Here is a 16,558-nt window from a genome sequence, read left to right on the forward strand (position 1 = left end):
ATTTTTAGGTGTGGGGAAATAGCTACTCATGGAGGAAGTCCATGTAGTCCATGTATCTGTTCCATGTGCAATAGTATATTATATAACATATCATACATCTATCTATATGTGTGCATGTACATACATATGTATGTTTTATTAATGTACTGATTGCAGCATATTACAATGCCTTTTTCATAGTAATTCATTTTATACAGCTAATAAAAATATGCTACTTACATAGCATTTGCATATGAATAGTCATAGACTTTGGTTCCATGTGGAAGAGGTGATGTCTACCTGGGTTTCTGTATCTCTTCTCACAAAGCCCCACAAAACATATGGACTCTGCAATCACACAAAGGAGGAGTCTACCCCATCTCATTTATATGGATAAATATTTGAATTTGAGTTTACATGAATAAAGTTCCAGTGCTTGTTATTGTCAGACACATACCCCAGATCCAGCAAAGAACTTCAACATATGTTTAATTTAAGCATGTCAGTAGTCCCACTGGAGTTAGTAGGATTACCCAAATTAAGTATGTATCAAATGCTTTTCTGCATGCAGGCCTAAGTCTGAAATGATAGAGAAATCAACAGTAACGTTCTTTTTCTTACTGGGCTCTCAGTATATGTTCTGTTGGGGCTTTCAATACAAGCTATCCTATATCTTAAAAATTCAGACTTCTGTTTAATGTAATATACTATATTCACTTAAAAATACAAATTGTCTGCAATCAAAAAAGAATTTCTACCCTTCTGACACTAAAAGAAGAAAACCTTCTCAGGCAAATATACTGCAGAAGGTTTTAATGCCTCCCATTGTGTGGCAGTTAGCCTTGTTGATGTACAAACTACAAACAAAACACTGGCTTTATACCTACTCTAGAGGAGTGATTATCTACTTGAATAAAGATCAGAAGCATCTCTCAGAACTGGAAGATGGAAAGAATGCCAACAAATGAAGACAACATGGCTAATATATTAATATCACTTATTTTCAAGATATTTATTTTAAATTTAACTTAAATTCTATAATTTTCCATTAAAATATATAAATCAGATAATATTATATATAGTTTTCATCATCACACAATACAAAAATGAAGAACTGGTGAGGGTTTCTCTCTGGAAGAAAAATTATATGATATATATGACTACATTTTTTTTTTAGTAATGTGACCTATTGTGTACAGTATCTGGTATATACAAGCAGCATTAAAAGCAAATGCAGATGCTGTACTATGCTGATTGTGATTTGAGGGTAGATAAGGAGAGCAAAGGCATTTGTCACTCATACAACATGAAAATAAAGCATGCACCTTTTATTGTGCAAGTTAAAAGCTTATTGAGTCAAGAGGAATGACTAGAATCAATTATTTGTTCTGCCTCAGTGATTCAAGATATCAACAGCAAACAGTCTGCAGTATGGTTGAATATAGGCACTTTCATTCCCTCTTTGATCCTTAAAATCCACACCTTCACCTTTTATTTCCTTTGATGAGCTAGGGAATCATTTAAATTAAAATTACTATGCTATATAGGTCGTACATCTCAAATTTCAAAATTAACTACATTCTTCTAAACACTCTACTTATAATAACTTAATATTTACAATTCATGTATTAAATAGAGAATCATGTTATTTCATTGGTATCTTACGCCATGGTATCAAAAATGTTATTTTGCTCTGCTCAAGTATTAACTAAGGGGCAGCACAACTCTCCCTACTCTGCTAAAAGCCAAGGGTAACTCCTGTCTTCTCCCTTTCCCGGGCTTAGGGAAGTGCAGCACATTCCCCCCCCCCCCCAATTTTTCCGATCCTAGCGTCCCAACAGGTCAAAGTTTAGTTTGCTTGGGTGCAAACTTTAAAATATTTGGATTTAAGTGTAAACTTCATTCTGAATTTCCTGCATTTAGAATGTTTGATTTGGGGATAGTTACAATTTCCCTGTAACAAACTGATCCTGAATTACTGATACATATTCTCAATCTTAACTTCATTTTAATGTAGCGATTGTCCAGGATAGTGGAAGGAGAAGTGAGGGTCTCAGTAACTGGACCTGCCCACCCTGGCAGCCCACCATAAATTGGAGGTTGGGAGACCTGGAGAAAATACCAAAATAAATAAAGCCACCACCCAAAAGCTAGAAGTGAGACAAATTTGTTTCTTTGGTGAATCCTATCACCACAGTATGATGAAATGTCACATCACCACCACCATCTGTCATAATGATTAACAAAACTGGTGACCAACCTTTCCTATTTTGATTTTCTTTAACCTTTCCTATTTTGATATTCTTTAACCTCTGTCTCACTTGGTACCTAGAAAAAACGGGTAAAGGCTGAAAGCAAGTTACAAATGACAGCAACAAATAATATTTCAACACACTTGGAGATAATTGTAACACTTCAGCAAAACTGAATTATTAGCTCCATTTTGAAAACTAGTCTTTGAATGAATTTAAAAGATAATCTTTCCATTCTATGTTCAGAATGAATGTTTTTTCCCCTCTCCTGAAACTACCATAACTCAATAAATATTAAATAAACTGATTTATGAATGAAAAAAGTTTCATGATCCTTTGTTGCTCCTCATGTTGTATTCAGTATTCAGGATAGTGAATTAGCTTATACAAATATTTTAGTCAGAGTAAAAGAAATAATAAGTGCACGAATAGTTTTAAATTGGATTTTTAAAAAAACTGATTAAAAGCACCATAACCTGTTAGGGTATGTCAATACAGCAACTAGGCAGGGTCTACTTGCAGGATCCCAAAGCTCAGGCTCCAGCCCAACCCCGGAAGACTACTCAGCAATGAAACAACCCAAGCCCCAAGAGCTTGAGTAGGCTGGCACAGGCCAGCTGCAAGTGTCTAGTTGCTGTGTAGACATACCCTTAATGTTCTCAAATAGAGATAAGATGACAAAATGAACATACATATCCAGGGGAGGAGGGGAGGGATAGCTCAGTGGTTTGAGCATTGGCCTGCTAAACCCAGGGGGCCACTTAAGGATCTGGGGCAAAATCAGTACTTGGTCCTGCTAGTGAAGGCAGGGGGCTGGACTCGATGACCCTTCAGGGTCTCTTCCAGTTCTATGAGAGAGGTATATCTCCATATATTTTATTTATTTAGGATAAAACAACATTATTCTGTAAATTTTTCTTTAATTTTGGCTATGAGAAATGAAGTTGTAAATCTACTAGATTCTCCTCCCAGATGTAAAATTAAAAGGTTCAGCTGATCTTAGGTCCTCCACTCAAAGCACCAGTCACAACCTCAGAATAATTCAATTAAAGTTACATATCAAAACTTACATATAATACCAAATCTTTTGTATGGAGCAATGGTCCTCTGAAGGTACAAATGCTGGTAACTAGCAGAAAAAGTAGCAGCCTGCTTACTTTATAACAACAAAAGCCCTGGCCTCACTTTAGTGCTGCAGGTTTTCACCATTTTGTGCTGCACAATTTCAACTGCATTTGCTCAGCAGCAGCAAAAGGTGGGCATTCTGGAGGCCTTTTGCTTATATCCTGCATTGCAGCTGTGCATGCACTTACTATCAGCCTATTGGTCTAGACATTGCTAAACTTTAACACTGTTAGTTTCAACTGTCATGCCAGGTATTTCTTATATTTTTGAATAGGTCAAAAAGCAGGAGGTGCAGCACACGAGTCACCTATCCCTAGTTGTACACCCTCTAGGGACTGCCCTATGCTGTGGCATGGATCAAAGTGACAAGACTCCAAACATTTTACAGTTGTAGCTACGAAAATCTTAGCTAAATTTGGTATAACATGACTATCTCCAAACTGGATTACGGTCTGCCTAACTCTGTTTTTAAAGCCATGACCAAGTATTACCTCCCCAGCTATATATCCAACTTCCACCAACATTTTAGGCAATGCTATAATAATTAAAATATATTAGAATATGCTGTAGGCATAATAGCTGGGGTCATGAATAGGGTCCTACCAAATTCATAGTATATTTTGGTCGATTTCACGGTCATAGGATTTTAAAAATCATAAATTTCATGAATTTCAGCTATTTAAATCTGAAATTTCATGGTGTTGTAATTGTAGGGATCCTGGCCCAAAAAAGAGTTGTGGAGTAGTCACAAGGTTATTGTAAAGGGGGTTGCGCTACTGCTACTCTTATTTCTGCGCTGTTGCTAGCGGCAGTGCTGCCTTCAGAGCTGGGCAGCTGGACAGCAGTGGCTGCTGGCAGAACTGCCGCCAGCAGCAGTGCAGAAGTAAGGATGGCATGGTATGGTATTGCCATCCTTACTTCTGTACTGCTGATGGCAGGGCACTGCCTTCAGAGCTGGGCACCTGGCCAACAGCTGCCACTCTCTGGCTGCCCAGCTCTGAAGGCAGTGCAAAATGGTGGCAGTGCCGTGACCCTCCCCTAAAATAAGCTTGCGACACCCCTGCAACTCCCTTTTCAGTCAGGACCACCAATTTGTGAAACGCTGGTCTCCCCCATTAAATCTGTAGGGTATAGGGTAAAAGCATACAAAAGACCAGATTTCACAGGGAGAGATCAGATTTCACCATCTGTGATGCGTTTTTCACAGCCGTGAATTTGGTAGGACCCTAGTCATGACCGAATAACGCAGTTCTGTATTTGATTTCTGGACCTCATACCAGTTAGCAATGGGAAAGTTAGGACATTTGTCGAAGAGAAACCTTCCATCTCTACAATGAGATCATTTAATGAGTTGCTATAGGGACAGGAAGATCTACTCAGAAGCCATAGCCCAAAATAAAATAGTCCACTTTAATATCCTGAGTGCATGTCTCTAAGCCAGGGGTCGGTAACCTTTCAGAAGTGGTGTGCCGAGTCTTCATTTATTCACTCTAATTTAAGGTTCTGCGTGCCAGTAATACATTTTAATGTTTTTAGAAGGTCTCTTTCTATAAGTCTATAATATATAACTAAACTATTGTTGTATGTAAAGTAAATAAGGTTTTTAAAATGTTTAAGAAGCTTCATTTAAAATTAAATTAAAATGCAGAGCACCCCAGACTGAAGGCCAGGACCTGGGCAGTGTGAGTGCCACTGAAAATCGGCTCACATGCCGCCTTCGCAAGCATGCCATAGGTTGCCTACCCCTGCTCTAAGCATTAGGAGTTAGCACACACCCTTGGCTGGAGTCAAAAGGAGAACACGTGCTTCAATATTACCATAAGATTTTACTGGGAGTGGTTGGGGGATACAGTGTCCGAATTATTTCCTTGTAGTTTCTACATAAAACAAAGAATACCAGGGCATTCAATAACATAAATCTAGGCCAGCTTGCATCAGAGCAAATAAATGAGCAGACGAAATACAATACCAATATCAGAAATCTAACAAAGGCTACTCTCTTCCTGGTACTATCATTTTGTTCCACCACTACTATACCCGACGCCCTATTACCCTGTAAGCAGGCTTGAAGACCAGAGGAAAGCTGTATCAATTTTGTGTAGGACTTTAATTACAATTGTTTCCATTTTATTGCAGGATTATGAGTGTGTAAGGCTACTCTGCCCCCCGCCTGCCCCCCCCCACCTTTGCTGAGACCTTTTTCTACTCTGATGGGCTTTCATACAGGCTGTGTTAATGAAAATTGATACTAACATACTACAGTGGAAATGTCTAAAATGAAACTATGTCAGCTCAGAAACACAATAAAGGTGTTCAGGCTAAAAGTGGAAAAGCCTCCCAACATTATTCTTTGCAAAGAAAACAGAAAAGAAACCAGAAAACCAACTAACTTCCCAGAGAACAAGGCATCAAGTTCAAGGCCTTGGTCCTTTGTGTTAAGGTGTAAATGGGCTGGGCCAGGGATATCTTAAAGATCACCTCATACTCTGGGATCTCAACAACAATCAACAACTTTGCTCTTTGGCGACAACAGAACTGTCTACTGCAGGGGCGGGCAAACTTTTTGGCATGAGGACCACATCAGGTTTCTGAAATTGTATGGTGGGCTGGTTAGTGGAGGCTGTGCCTCCCCAAACAGCCAGGCATGACCCAGCCCCCGCCCCTTATCTGACCCCCCTGCTTCTTGCCCCTGACATCCTCCCTGGGATTCCTGCCCCATCCACTCCCCCCCATTCCCTCTCCCCTGACCATCCCCAGACCCCCCTCCCCTGACTTCCCCTCACCGCCCCATCCAACCTCTCCTCTCATTCCTGACTGCCCCCTGGGACTGCTGCTCCATCCAACCACCCCTTATCCCTGATTGCCCCCAAAACCCCTGCCGCCCCATCCAACCCCCCATCTCCTTCCTGACTGCTCCCCTGGGACCCTTGCCCCCATTCAACCCCTCTGTTTCCCGACCCCAAACCACACCCCAGCCCCGTGACCACCACCCAGAACTCCTCTGCCCGCGATCCAACGCCCCGGTCAACTTACCGCGCCGCCTGGAGCACCGGTGGTGGGCGGCGCTACAGCCACACCGCCCAGAGCACAAGGACAGGCAGCTGTGCCACCCAGCTATGCCACTGCGTAGCACAAAGCACCGGGTCAGGCCTCTGGTCTAGATAATACTTAGTCCTGCCTCAGCACAGGGGCCTGGACTAGATGACCTGTCGAGGTGCCTTCCGGTCCTACATTTCTATGATTCTATTAAATAAAAAGTTGACATCAATCTTATTACTATAACATTAAAGTTACAATGGCAACCACTCAGATGGCAGGAAATGCAAAATTTCAGGATCCCCCTAATAGCCACAGATCTCCCATGTTGCTCAGTGACACTCGAGTTACTAGCAATATTCAATGTAACCAAGTTTGTCACTCTGGACAAGTTACTTCAGGTATGTCTACACTTAAAACGCCACAGCGCTTCAGGGAAGACACCGCTATGCCAACAGGAGAGCTTCTCCCACTAATGCTGTTAATCTCCCTCCATGATGGGGAGAAGCCTCCCGTCGACATTGCATTGTGCAGGAGGTCAGACTAGATCATCATAATAGTCTCTTCTGACCTTAAAGTCTATGAGTCTATGAGACATAGTGCTGTCTACACCAGGCATTAGGCCAGTATAACTGCATCGCTCAGGGGTGTGGATTTTCCCACAACCTGTGAGGTAGGCAAGTACTACCTTAATAGGCAGCAGGTTGAAAACAAATAAAAGGAAGTTCTTCTTCACGCAGCGCACAGTCAACTTGTGGAACTCCTTACCTGAGGAGGTTGTGAAGAGTAGGACTATAACAGTGTTTAAAAGAGAACTGGATAAATTCATGGAGGTTAAGTCCATAAATGGCTATTAGCCAGGATGGGTAAGGAATGGTGTCCCTAGCCTCTGTTCGTCAGAGGATGGAGATGGATGGCAGGAGAGAGATCACTTGATCATTGCCTGTTAGGTTCACTCCCTCTGGGGCACCTGGCATTGGCCACTGTCGGTAGACAGATACTGGGCTAGATGGACCTTTGGTCTAACCTGGTACGGCTGTTCTTATGTTATGTACTATTATCCCCACTGTACAGATGAGGAACTCCTTCAGTTTCCCATCTATGAAAGGGGACAAATAACATTTCCAACCTTTTTCTTTTTAGACTATAAGGCAGGGTGAGCAAACTTTTTGGGCCAAGGGCCACATCTGGGCGGGAAAATTGTATGCAGGGGCGGGGCAGGGGCACAGGAGGAAGTGTGGGAGCGGGTGCGGTGTGCAGGAAGGGGCTCAGGGCAAGGGATTGGGGCAGAGGAGGGGTGCGGGCTGTATGAGGGGGCTCAGGGCAGGGGGTTGGGGTGCAGGAGGGGTGAGGGGTGCAGCAGGGGCTCAGAGCAGGGGGTTGGGGTGCAGGAGGGGTGCGGCAGAGGGCTCAGGACAGGGGGTTGGGGTGCAGGAGGGGTCCGGGGTGTACAAGGGGGCTCAGGGCAGGAAGTTAGGGTGCAGGAGGGGTGCACAGTGCAGGCAGGGGGCTTAGGGCAGGGAGCTGCGGGGCAGGGTGCAGGAGGGGTTCGGGCTCTGGCCTGGCATCGCTTACCTAAAGCGGCTCCAGGGTGGCAGCGGCATGCACCGGGGCCAGGGTAGGCTCTCTGCATGCCTGCCCTGTCCCCGGCCCCACGCAGCTCCAGGAAGTGCTGCGGCCCCTGGGGGAGGAGGAGTGGAGGGCTTCACGTGCGCTGCCCTTGCCGCACCTCCAAGTACCTCCCCCAAAGCTCCCCATTCCCAGCCAATGGGAGCTGTGGGGAGCAGTGCCTGGAGGCAAGGGCAACGCACAGAGCTCTCTGCCCCCCCACCCGGGGGCTGCAGGGAAGTGGTGACAGCCACTTCTGAGAGCGGCGCGGGGCCCACAGTGCCACGGGGGGCAATCCTGCAGGCTGGATCCAAAGCCCTGAGGGGCCGGATCTGGCCCGTGGGCGGTAGTTTGCCAACCCCGGTCTACTGCAAGAGTGAAGGCCATCCTTATAGGAGACTAAGGGCACGTCTACACTGTCCCACAGTCCAGACTACGGGGTGAGGGGGGGGTGAATATCAGTGTGCTTCTAAGTGCACCACTGTAACTCCTTTGTGTTGATGCTGTGGTGCAAACTGAAAGGTTCTTAGGTCACATTAAGATCATTCTTTTTAAGGGGATTACATAAACGTGAAGTAGGAACCTTTTAGTTCACACCTTCAGCATCCACACACAGAGGAGTTACAGAGCAGCACTTCGGTGCACACCGCTAGTCACACACTCATAGTCCAAACTGCAGGGCAGTGTAGACATCCCCAAAGAGACTTCTCAGAGGCTGGTCCAAGATTGTGGAGCTCATAATGGCAGAAACTGCCTCAAGACTCACTACTTTTCCAGTCCAACTGCAGGTCACACTTATTCTACTCTGCCTTCATAAACAAACTTTATAGAAACAAAAGCAAAAATTCACTACTGGAAAATTTCTCTCTGTGGAGAAGATTACAAATGGAACCTCATGACAGATGATATTCAGTTTGTTTAATTTATCCTCGGAAAGCACTCAAATACCACAGTGAGGGGCATGGTATCAAAACCAGAACAGCACATAGAGAGAAAAGAGATGTAAGCAGAGATATGCACAAGTTAAATTTTACAGGAACTTAAAGGCAAGGACAAGGAGAGTAAATTTTATATAGAAGGAAATGGCATTGGTGAAATTATCTGAAAGGGACTGATAAGAATGGAGCATTGAGTAGGATTTTGGCAACAACATTTCGGATGCATTGAAAGGGGCAAGGCTAGTCAAGAAAACCAGAAAGAAGGAGATTGCCACAGATGAGGCAAAATAAAATCAAGGCTTGTTAAGGATTTTGGCAGTAGGGACAAGAGGTAATGATTGACTTTTCACCTGCTATATAAAAATGAACAGCAGGATTTAGTGACAGAATTTACATGGGTAATAGTTTTATAATCACCTAGTCATTTTGAATGTGAGAGACAGGGAGAATGTTGGTATTATAAGTGTAATAGAAGGAAAGAGGCATTCCATTGTTGCCAACATTGAGTGCGAGTTTATCATGAAAAAAACAGGTATTGGAGAGGAAGTCGGAGATGCAAATTTTATTAGAGGGGAAGTCACAAGTGAAGAAGTATTGCTGTGAATTATCAACACATAGTAGGAGTTAAAGCTACACAATGACACAAGGTTCTTCAGAGACAAAGAAGCTAGAACAGAGGACTGTGAGGAACTAACAACGAATGGGAGGAAAGAGGGGAAGGAAAAGTCACTAGTCAGGTGCTCAGGGAGTGGCTGAATAGGTAAGATGCAAATGACAGTCTAATTTTTTTGAAAAATTGTGAAGTGAAGTAGTGAGCTCATTTGTACCAGTATGTCAATACACAGTATGTTCTTCTAGCTACCAGCTACTTCATGGCAGTGATGATGTCTGAGCTCTTGATAACAGACTGATAGATTTGCTGCAGACTGTGGATATACTGAGCTCTTTCCTGTATGAGTACAGAAACATACTGTTCCCTAGCCTTGAAAATTACTTAGGGAAATGGTGCAAATTCTATACAGTCCTTCTATGGTCAAGACATAGAATTTAACAGTCTGTACAATACACATTTTCTGCGTACAGTAAATGGCAGAATGCAAGTGCTCTGAATTCTTGACTCCATTATTTTGTTCTGCATATATGGTTATGTTTTAGTACTCTACCCACATTTAGATCATAATTTCCATGGATATATATAAACTCACAGAAAGACAAACAGGCTCTCTTTACATGTAGAACTGGAAGAATTCATCCAACAGTTTTGCTTTGTAAATCATTTCAGATCTATTCTATTAAAGCCATAAAGGATATCAGCAAGTGCACTGGGACCTTTTGTATGAAGTTATTATGCTTTGTTACTTTAAGAGGTTACTAATATTATTTAATCTCATGGAATACTTAAAAAAGCTACTTCAAATTTAAATTAAATTTTTATCTCTAACTAATGGCTATACACTGATTTTCCAGATATTCCTATACCTATCTGGCCTGGTGGGTTTCTGCATTGCTTTCCTAATTAGATATCAAATCATGTCCTATCTTTCTCAATAAATAAGTGACAAGTAAATTAATTACAGTAGTCGGAGGATGCAGTGTTCACTTTTCCCTCTGCAAATTACAGAAAGATGTTTATAATGTTCATAATAGTTATATTTGAACAGTATATGCAAAAAAGCCCATATGAATACACAATTAAAACTGAGGGCCAGATCCTCAGATGGTGAAAATCTGAGTGGCTCTGTTGAAGTCACACTAATTCACACCAGCCAAGGATCTGACCCTCAGATTTTAATCAAACAAAAGTCAGAGAGTGTACATACATATTATTGCAGCAACTTCCATTACACATTCACACACAATATAAGTAGACCTGCTATACATGTGCCTCTACAGCATTAGAAAAAAAATCACCAGCCTGGCAGCTTTCTCATCCTGCTCAATTGGTAACCACATCAAAAGGCATAACAAGCTCATAGGGGTAGAATATGGACATCCCAAGACCCTCAGGCCCCCTCCCAAAAGCAACAACTGAAGGCAGAGACAGTAAATCAGGGCCTTCCAGCCAACAAATTCTAAGCTTACCCTCCCAAAAGAGGCTTTACAGTTCACTGACTTTGTAATTCTCTCTACTCTGAATCTTGAGAGGTCTTTTTTCCCCCTCATTTGCCATAGGCTCTTGACACCAGGCGCTGCGCCTAGCGGGCAGCGCGGCGGAGGCGGGCCCGGGGCGGGCCGGCGGGGGGCCCGGTGGACCTGCGCTGCGGCGGCTGCGGGAGCGAGAGCGGAGAGGGCGGCAGGGCATGACGCGGGCTGGCGCCGCTCCTCCACCTCAGCGGCTCCCTCGAGCTCGCAGGCGCACCGCTGCCGGCCACCCGCGGGTCACGGGGCCGCGCCCCCGCCGCCATGCGCGCAGGTCCGGCTGCGGCGTCCCCTCGGTGGACTGCCGGGGGGCCGCGGGGCGGAGAGCAGAGAAGGGACGGGAAGAGACCTGGGGGACGGGGAGGGCGGGCGGCGCGCGCCGGCTGCTTGGGGCAGCTACTTTCTAGCCGCGCGCCCCTTTGACCCCTCTTCATTCCACCCCCTCTTAACTGTGCAAACCTCCATCTGCCCAACCTTACTCTCCCTGCCTATTATGCATCTTAACCTCCTTCTCCTACCCCTCACCCACTTCTTTTCCCATTCTATCTCCCTCTCTCTTTACCCACTCCCTTATCATGCCTCTCTCCCCTCTTCCCCACTTCAGTCCAAGCACAGCACCACAATCAAAACCCACTCTCTAGAAGGCAGGTCCTCATTTGGTGTAAGTCAGTATATTTGAATTTCTAGTCGAAATTCACAGAGTAGTACTGATTTCAATTGAAATAAACCACATTACATCAGGATCTGGCCCAGAGCTTCTGGAACATGAATAAGAACATATTAACCAATGTTTAAAAAAAAAAAAAAAAAGACATTGGACTAACATGACGTTTACCTGCCATCACCCTGTCTGTTTTGCTTTCATGTTTTATCCTTTCCCCTACTTTGTCTTTTTGTCTTGTCAGATTGTCAGCTCTTTGAGGCAGGGATTGATCTTCCTACAGGTTATACACTGACTTGCTTCCTTATTGGGATCTTTGGGTGCTACCTCAACATATATAATCAAAACTGTTAAGTGCAGTTCCTTTGTATTATGATAGTATGTAACATAAATCTATGTTGCGTGATCGTGTCTGCAGCCATACTACCTTGATGCTCCAAAGCTAAACAAGAACCCATCTAGGTAACTAAATTCTATCAGCGCAGTTTCAAGTGAAATTGTCTTTAAATTGAGTTTAGTAGAAGTGAAGAAAGGTATTCTTACTCATCATAGTATCCTATTCTCACTCTAAGCTACTGAAGTCAATGGAACTACTCATAGTACATAAGTTAAGCATGTGCATACAGTTTTGCAGGATCAGGGGCCTTCAACAAAGTTTTTAGGTACTGTGTGTCTTAAGACACTCCGTTGTCAATATGAAGAAACCACAGAGATGCAGCTGGATCACAAATAAATGTTTTTACTTAATATAAACAGGGCTTTGGAGCAGAGCGCGAAGCAGCTCTGGAGCAGTGGAGCTGCAGGTTTTTGCCTGGAGCTGGAGCGGAGCTGGAGCACAGCTCCAAAGCCCTGAATATACGATTCGCACGATTTTTACAACACAAAACACAGTGAGCACCACTAGAGAGGTCACTAATTAATTACAGGAATACTACCTTATACCCTACACTAGAGTCTTTAATTACATGATCACATACTGTTTTTTTCCACAGGACCCTTTCTTCATACAGTACGCAAAATGGATGGTGTTTGCTGAATGAGCAGCAATTCAATATTTTGTTTGCTCTTCTGTGTGTGACCTAGGTTATTTACTGCACGCTATTCAAACCCTGCTCTGAAGGCAGCAATATTAATTTTGTGATGGGGTTTTATCTGGTGCTCATTGCTCAATATCGGAGTGCTTCGCAAACTAATTGATTTTCATGACACCCCTGTGATATGAAGGTATTATTCCCATTTTACAGATGGAGATCTGAAGTATAAAGAGATTAAGGTCAGAAGTGTTAACTAATTTTGGTTGCCCAATTTGAGACACCTACGGCCTGACTTTTGAGAACAGTTAGCATTTACATGTTCAAAGCACAATTTCCAATTACTTCAGTTACAGTTGCAAGTGCTCAACAGTTCTGCAAATCAGATTCCCAAGCACCCAGAAAATGAACAACACAGTTAGCAGCCACCTGTGAAATGTTTGGTTTGAGATTTGCCTGGCAAAACACTGGAACTCTGTGGCAGAGGCAGGGATAAATCCAATTCTCCAGGGCAACATTTAACCTTCAATTAAGCATGAGCTCAATCTTTCTCTTCCTGAAATCCCTGACTCATTCACTACACAACTTCCATTTTTTGCCACACAGGCAGAAGATGTCCCACAAGTAACAGCCTCCTTCATTACACAAATCTGATTCATCCCAGAGCATGGTACATCCTGTAACACTGAATAAGTTAGGGTACTGTGGAAAAAATAGTATGTGATCATATAATTAAAACATGTATCATAATGCATACTCACAAGGGGACTAAATTAAGGTTGCACAAACAACCTTAAATCTGGCATATACTAATTTTGTGAGTGCTTGACTTTGCAACCTTAACATTCTTTTAATGCAGCTTTTTCCTAAGTTTTTAAAGAAGCAAAGTTCAAAAACAGAAATTCCATCAGGTGGCATCATATTCATACACACATGGGTCATCAGCAGGGCTGGAACTTTCAGATCCAGTACACCCTTCTAACTCTTGAGACAGCATAACCGACAGCAGTAGCAAATTGTTAGTCTCTATGTAGACCAGCAACCGGGGAGATGAGACACCCACTTTGCCAGTGGGGTTCAAAGCATGGAAGCATTGGAGGTTCTCATCACAATAGATAAGAATTTTTTTTTAACATGGGCAAAGCAACATATTTTCCCCTGATCTTGTTCTCAAAAACAGCTCAACCTTATATTGAAATACACACACACACACACACACAAAATCAGCTTAAAGCAGGAAATTTCAGTCCAAACGGGTAAAGTTTAGCAAAGTTATAAGCAACTGAAAACAGGGTCTGCCAATGGGAAGAGTCAGGCAACCTTAACGACAGGTGGCAGTAGCAATTCAACCTATAATGAATTTAATGTTAAAGTTAATGTCAAAAGTCGGAAAATTAAATCTTCCTGTTGGGCATATGATTTCCAATTTCTGTCATACATACCACATGAAAGGAACAGCTCTGTTTTCTAAGTAGGTACCATTGTTACATAGTCACTCTTCAGAGTAGAGTTGCACTTTAAGGTGAGATTTGAACAGAGTTGTAGATATGTTGTATACTGAACAGAGAAATGCAGCAGCGGTTTAAAAACAAACAGCATTTAAAACAGGAAGTGAAGAATAACAAAATCACTTGAAATTGTAGTGGAGATAGAGTGAAGTCAATGGGACTAATCAATACAGGAAGTTAACTATGAGAAGCAATTATCATGGGCCCAGTTATCTTTTTTTCCTTATTTATACCAAATAGCACAACCCGAAAGAAAATAATGATTGAAACTTGGAAATTTTTTTACACTTTCCATCTGATCAGTATTTCTACTATATTAAAAATTGAACTAAGAGAGTAATGTTTGGATAATTCAGAATGAAAAAGGTTTTTTTAAAATAGATTTCAATGGAGTTGCACCATGTTTTTCCCATTAGTTAGAAGACACTAACCCATAGACAGCACTCCCTACAGCAGATAAATTGGCCTATATGAATAATGTCTTCCTTGTTTATGATATTGTCCTTTCCGGTCTACCTTTTGGACCTCCTCTTCCCACTGCCATTCTCCACATTCATCTACCATCCACCTTTGCTCTGTCCATTCTCTCAAACTTTTCACTTTTGGTGCAAGAACTTTCTCTGCTGTAGTTTCTGCCATCTGGAATAATCTTTCTGTAGCTATTCAATTTGCTAGCTCTTTATCTATTTTCTAATCTAATTTTATCACTTCTTTTCTGACTATGCCTCCTTATTTCTCTTTACCTCTTTTATTGGACTTAGAGGCTGCATGGTGATGAATTAATAATACTATCACTGTTCTGTGTTTGACACTGCAAGCACAATACAGCAGAGATCACGTCTTCTTTGTTTTGTATAGCACCAAGCACAATGTTGACACTCAAATAAATAATAATTTATTCACATACTGTTCTGTATTTAGCTCTGCAAAGAGTCCTGGGCTATATAAGCTACACAAAATAAAGTTGCATAGTACAACTGGAATAGATGGTTAGCTAGGTGAAATAAAGAAAAATACTACTAACCTACTGCTTAAGGAAATCCAGAAGAAATGTAAAACAAAGAAATTAGCATCCTCCATTTTAAGAACGCCTGGGGTAAATGTTTAGTCAATCCTCTGAATTATAGTGGTAGGGCTACATACAGCTAGTGAAACAAAAGCACCTGGGGTGCCATGACATTTTCTCATGACCTGCAAACATAATTCAAACTGAAAGAGTAAAAATGTATCTCTAATCATAGGCAGTTGCAGACAATTTTAGGATACTAAGGCTGCATTCATGTGGGTCCTTCTTAAGAAAACACATGCTAGGGCTTTTTCTTCTTCTTTCAACCTTTGCCACAGACCACCGAGGTTTGTCATTACATGAAACAAAGTTCCTTTATGAATGGCAAATGACATTTAATTTCATTCCTTGGATTGGGTTTCTGTCTCATCTTCAGCATTAGAAAAATAACTACTCACTCATTCACATGTCAAAGAATATTTCAACACCAAAACTGCATATTAAAGAGCAATAACATGAACTGTGTTTCTTCATCTTCTCTACCAACATTACCATGCTGTTTATACAGTTAGTGCATAATACTGCAATGATATATGAGATCATCAGTATGGTGATGTGAAAACAGTTTCAGTGTCTGTGATTGATAAAGTGTGGAGCTAGTAAAACATTAAAAAAGTTAATCTTTGTAATAATCTCCTGAAAAGTTTTTATATTAATTTAAAGCATCGATCATTTTAATATTTAATCATTGTAGACTTCATTTTAAATGAAGGTATCCATAGCATTGAAAAGCACTTCATTTTTTATTTAAAAAAATGATCGGTTGTATATGCTTCATGTAATTCTCTTCATTTTTTTTATTTAGTAAAAATGGGAACCTGTTAGCAAATGAAATGTTATTTACAAGAAAATACCCATAACATTTTCAGACAGGGATTGTGCCAGAACATACACATTTCTGTAGTTTCACAACAGAAAACACAATCTTGTTTATCAGAAGTACATATGTACTGTGGTGTATGTATGTTGGTTATTTTGTTGAGTTGGTTGCTGGGAGCCGGGGGGGAGGGGTTGGGGGACAAGGGAAGTAGAGATAGCCAGGGTGGGTGAGACATACACTATTTGCATGCCACTTTCTTTATAGGACTCATTCAGATAATACTTTATCTGTGATATAATAGGGAACTAGGGCTGTCCACTATGGTAATTGCCATTATAATCATCCTTTCCCTAGAAATACTCTTTGTAACATTCACCTTCCTAACTTCAAGGATA

At 42.0% G+C, this 16,558-nt stretch overlaps 1 protein-coding gene across 8 annotated transcripts in view; it reads right to left on the reverse strand.

Annotated features, from left to right (window-relative positions):
* TRIQK (triple QxxK/R motif containing) overlaps positions 1–16,558 on the reverse strand; it is a 97,365-nt gene that overhangs the window by 78,722 nt on the left and 2,085 nt on the right. For 2 of the 8 annotated variants that reach the window (XM_039526571.1, XM_039526569.1), the window contains one exon: positions 2,240–2,307. The exons of the other annotated variants lie outside the window; for them this stretch is intronic. The gene's annotated coding sequence lies outside the window, so the exon portion shown is untranslated. The remainder of the gene's footprint in view (positions 1–2,239; positions 2,308–16,558) is intronic. 8 annotated transcript variants of the gene reach the window in all.

The sequence above is a fragment of the Mauremys reevesii genome, linkage group 2 (genome assembly GCF_016161935.1).
Source record: "Mauremys reevesii isolate NIE-2019 linkage group 2, ASM1616193v1, whole genome shotgun sequence".
NCBI classification, from domain to species: domain Eukaryota; kingdom Metazoa; phylum Chordata; order Testudines; family Geoemydidae; genus Mauremys; species Mauremys reevesii.